We start from the raw sequence: 6,000 nt of genomic DNA on the forward strand, positions 1-6,000 counted from the left end.
TATAAAAGAAAAGGTGATCCATGGTCTCTGTGTGGGGAAGTGAAGGACAGCAATGGCAGCGGGAAGGTAGCGAGTGTCCTATACGGTTCACTCAATCGTCAGTCGATAGCCTTTGATGTAATAAGCGCCAAAGGAAAAAGGAGACTCGCGTAAGGATGGTCGGATGCCCAATACGGCGACCCCAATGCTGTATAGGGGATTTTGGGCGAAAGTGTTCCCAAGAAGAGCAACACGTGTAGGTTCCATCAGATGTGAGTGTCCAGATAGCAGAGTCAGAACTCGAGTCCAGTGGTGTAGTCTGGACCTCAGGAAGTGTGTCCAGGGGGAGACCGTGTTGCTCCCAGAGGTGTGGCGTATTGCCTCTGAGCAATTGAGTCACCGTGAGTCTCACTCGGTGTGGAACGAACTGGGGGTGGCAAGCGAGGGGCTCATCAGCATGCCAGGTCCTCGCTACACTGGGGAGTGCTTGAGCGAGGTTGTGTTGGAGGTTCTTGCAGAATTTAAATTGAGCACAAAGATTTGCGCTATTACGACGGATAATGCTTCGAACTATGCAACAATAATAGAGAGATTAGAACAGGAGTTGCGGCCAGTGAACGCCCGTTTCACTACAAAGAGATATATCTTGTGTATTGCACATGTGATCAACCTAGTTATGCAGGCTGGATTGAAGGCGCTCCATGTCTTCGAATATTGATGGTGTGTTGGATGCAGACGAGTCCAATCCTCCTGCTATTTCCTTAGGGGATGTTGTTTGGCACCTAAGAGAAGTGGTCAGTGCAATATGAGGATCGTCTAGGCAAGAGGCGATATTTTTCATGCTACAGACAGTTAAATATGAAAAACATGAGGAGGATCCCGCTAGATTGCCCTACTAGGTGGAGCTTCACTCACAAAATGCTACGAGGGTGCATTGAGAAGAAAATAGTTATTGATATGATGATGTCATCCACTCTTCAAAAACGTACTTAATGCAGAATGGGACCTAGTAGAAAATTTTGTTGACTTACTCAAAGCACTCCAGCGTGATACCTCTATTGCTATTCAGAGCAAGGCACCAACGTCAAATGAGGGTATAGTCATTATTAAGGGATTGATGAGGCATCTTGAGTGAATTAGCGTGGGAATCTCGAACTCATCCATGCTTATAGTTGGACACGCTATCTCCGCTAGGCAAATGAATGCCTTAGCTAATATATGTTCCGCTATGCGGGCGAAGCTACAGAAATATGTGTCCATGCTAACACAAAACAAGGCTTTCACTATCGGCTCTCTACTTGATCCATCAATGAAGCTTCACTTGATTGATCCACAAGCTAAGAACGAGGTTCTATCTACTGTCCGCAATATCATGGAGTCATATTCAGTATCCAGAAACCTTGGAAATCGGCCCACCGAACTATCTGCTCTATCAATTAGGAATGATTTCCTACAAATGGAGCTCGAAGAACTACTAGATCCGTCCGAGCTACCACAAAGAGTTGATTCAATTGAAGAGCTCGACGTATACGCGACGACCCCCCCTAGCATTCAGTATGGAAGTGTTGCATTGGTGGAAGATGACGGGTATCATGTAATGTGCATTGTTAGATTCAAAATATCTTACTTGCCTTATTGAATATCTGATTGCTTTTATCCCCATAACAGGTCAGGTTTCTTACCCCACATTAGAATTGGTGGCGAAGGAATTTCTAGCAGTTCAAGCAAAGAGTGCCGCGTGTGAGCATCTATTCTCAAAAGGGCATCATGTAATCAACTACAGGTGATCAAGGCTCACAGCAAAGAGTGTCGAAGTCCTGATGATGTTGAAGTCATGGCTCACAGCAAAGAGTGTTGAAGTCATGATTTGAGAGTGAAAGAGGACAATGTCGATGATGATGGCGAGTCATTTGCCATTCATGTGGATGCACCCACAGGTTAAACTCTCAATTTTTTGTCTTCGTATAATGATATTTACTCTATTATTGTTCCTTGACTGGTGTATTGAACTATCCATTTATTTACACATTGAGTTTAAATTATTATTTCTTATGGATAATTAATTACACTCAGCCATCCAAGGTTTATGATCTTATTACCATCCTTGGTGAACAAAAATCATGATGATGGTGATGGTAAAATATTTCATTTTTTCATGTTGCAGTTTCGTTGTCCAACACACTCCATCGGCGACGAATATGGAAGAAAACCGCGAGCTAGATGCGAGACTCCTCTAGCGTTCCTATGGAAGACTAATCCTCCATCTAGTGTCAAGACTACTCTATAATTATTGTGTCTTGGATGATTGTTCACTCATCTTTCTCACAGATTTGGATCTGTATTTTTTTAATTTAAATGGGTCATGACCCTCATATCTATTTTCCTTTTCCACTAATGTTTTTTGGTTAGCAACGGTGACAATCCAAACCTGGTAGATGGGGCAGTGGAAGAATGATGGAAGAAGAGGATGAATACGTAGAAGACCATGGCGTCCATCATGGAGGTCGAAGTCATATCGAGAGCACCAATCTCGCACAACGTCGCAATCCAGTAAGGAAAACATAAAAAAAAAATAGTTTATGAAATGAGAACCCTACTACCCTATCTAATGCATGGTGGGTCTAGATGTGGTGAAGATAAACACTCCACTTTTCAGCTATTGTCTCTTTTTTTAAAAGAATATGTTTTATTGATTTCAGATGGTTACGTGTGGATTCTAGCAAGGATGACATGCGACCTTACACTCGTCAGGATTTGATAAAATCACCTAGCAACGTCGAGTTCAAAAATCATCAAACACTTCACGAAGAATGAAACTAAATTTCTGCAATTCTCTTGATATCTCTACTTTTTTGTTTTATTTGAATTATATTTTCTTGGAATAAATATATCCATTGATCATCGTCAAAATTTCACAATTCTTTTTGGATGTGATATTTTGTCATGTTATTTCCTTTCGGGGAGGGTTTTACATGTGTTCTCCCAGACCTATAAAACTTCCCTTTGAATCAGTTATTTCTATGCTTTCAGTAATTCCAAGCCTTTGCATTTTCTAAAGGTGGGAAGAAATATCACATCAAAGGCTGCTCAGGTCAGGTAGGGTTTGCTCAAGTGTTCAAAGCTTTTGTGGACAACAACCCTGAGTTTATTGTCGCACTAAAGGTCAAAATCATCTAATACATTGTGTTGAGCATAGTAATACAAACGACGCGCCCGGTGTGCCAATATTTTTTATGTGCAGATACAGACACCTGCCTTTCCATGGGAATTTTATATGTATCACATGCTTGATATGAAGATAACAGTTTTTGAAGTATGTAATTTTTCTTTTGATCAACTCTTATGAGCTTAAAGAAGTTAGAGCTTTAATTTAGGAAAGATTACTTGTTTATTCAGAGATCAAACTTCGGAACTGCTCATGGAATCTATGTTTACTCTGACTAGAGTGTACTCGTGAGTCATGACTGACTACTTATCTCATGGAACCCTTCAGGTAAATTGTGGACTTGACGTGTAATATTCATTAGAAAGGCTACAGATTTTACATTTACTCCTTCTGACTTTATTTATTCATCATGATTTTTCTATAGGATGCTATAAATTCCTATTTATTGTTGCAAAAACATATGGAGGATTCTAACAACGTTGATTCTAGTTCTTGTGTTTTATGTGATTTTTTGTTCATTGTCAATGATTCTGATTCAACCTTTTTTCACTCTTCTCTCATTCATTATCGATGATTTGATCGAAAGGGATTCCGTTGCCTGATCCCGATGATTATTATCCAATATTTCCACTGAATTTTATTCTTTCTCGTCAATGAACAAATTCTTTCTTTTCGATGATTCGTATTCTTTTTTTCACTGTATTTTAGTCATGTTCAATGACTGTGATTCTTTCGTCTCATCATTTTTAAATGCATTACCGATGACTCGAATTATTTCTGTTCACTAATTTGACGTTAATTTCTCGGGAAAAACTTTGATTTGATCGGTCTTACTAGAGTTTCTCTCTCAATTAAATACCTTAAATGGGAACAACACTATTGTACCGGTTCTTTAATCAACAACGATCAATGGATTGGTTCTTTTCAATACTTTTCTGATTTTAATCTCCAGGGATTATATGTGGCTTGTTTTTACCTTTAATCTTATGAAACTGATTTTCTCTAACTTGTGGCCTCTTCCTCCGTGGAAATATTGATGGTCGCTCTTCGGCGCAGAGGTGTTGGTTTGTGGTGGGATGAACTGAGATGAGGAGCTCTGTGCCTTTTATTTAAGTATCATAGATCTTGGGACATAGCCATTTTTATATGCTTATTGTTCATGCCTTCAGATTAAAAATGTGCTAGAAACAGCACAAAAGTATCTTTTTAAATGAAAATTCAAACACTATATGTGCCTTTGAAAGCTACCCACTTCATCATGTCTTTAAGATTTCATACCCCATTTCTTAATCTTTCTTCTGGTTCGTTTCCTTCATCTGGTCATTAAACCTTCTTATTGTCCGCCTCGTTTTAATTTTCGGATCCCATTTGCAGAGATTTTTACATACGATGAGGGTGATTCAAGGTATCGTTGCCTCCAGCATCCAGATTATTCTGAGTTACAGCCAGCGATGGGGCATCTGCATTAGATTCTTTAGCCCTCTTGGGATGGCCTCACTTACCTTAACGGAGAATTGGTTATGCTTTTTTTAATAAGAGCTCACATTCCAGGAATTTTACTATGCATTAGATTATTATGTTTCCTAATATAGGAATTTTACTTTAGCCCGCTTGAGGATAATTTTTTGTATGATATATAATGGTGATTATTTAACATATGTTTATACATTACATGTGGTCTTGTAATGCCACCTCGCACGTGTCTGCATGTATTTCTTTATGTTAAAATATAGTATGCCTAAATAACACATAAATGAAACTTATTCAAATCCAACGACATTATATCTGATCGTGGAAGTCCTTGAAAATAGACATCACTAAATAATTGGAAGAGGATTTATGAAACATTTTCATTTTTATTCCATTGACCTTTATCCAAAGTGCAAGGATCAAGGATCTGATTCTATGCTTCCTCAACAAGTCAATTTTAAATTTTAAGTCAATCTCATCAGGATACCCAACAATTGATACTTGATAGCAGGGATTCATAAACATGAAGTCATGAACATATGTCAACCATAACATTATCACGTAGATCATACATGCCCATTAAAAACTTGTTATTAGGATCATTTGAATTACTAATATTATTTATTTAATGTTAATGTTACTCAACATCCACTCGTAGTAACAAAAAAAATACTATAAACATTTTTTTCCCAGAGAATTAGTGTGAATTATGCAAATTTGGTGCAATTTTATAGCAGTTTGTACGGATTTTAATAATTGTGCGAATTTTGTTCAGATTGTGCAAATTGTTCTAATTGTGCAAATTTTGTTAGGATTGTGCAAATTTTACAACATGTGCAAATTTTGTGCGAATTTTGTTCGGATTGTGCGAATTGTTCGAACGTATGTTCTAATTTTTGCACAAAAAGAGAACAGAACAATGAACAGGGCCCTGTGAAGTCCTTTTGAGCGAATTCTTTTTGTTTTAAACAAACAAAACAGAACAACCATGTCTACATACGAGTAACATACAAGCAATTATTAGATTTTTTATCAAATGTCCTTTTTATTCTAACAAAGTCATCAAACTTGTCCGTTTTGGAATTCATTATTGATCAATGATTAAAACTATATTTTCGTCATATCTTCTTTATATCCCATTTTACCATTGACTTGTTATCGGATACTATAAATCTTCCAATATATAATATAGAAAAATCATAATCTTAATGATAATACTATCCAAATGCCATATTAAAATCATTCAAAATATTTTTTGGGAATTTATGTTCCGACAACGCTGTCTAGCCAAGACAGCTTGAGTTTTTTCCTGAGAGTTTCCTCCTTATCGTAGATAATGCTTATGCAGAATTTAGAGGAATCAGGTTTCCATATGTTCCACTTGG

The sequence above is a fragment of the Wolffia australiana genome, chromosome 6, assembly GCF_029677425.1.
Source record: "Wolffia australiana isolate 7733 chromosome 6, ASM2967742v1".
Taxonomy (NCBI): domain Eukaryota; kingdom Viridiplantae; phylum Streptophyta; class Magnoliopsida; order Alismatales; family Araceae; genus Wolffia; species Wolffia australiana.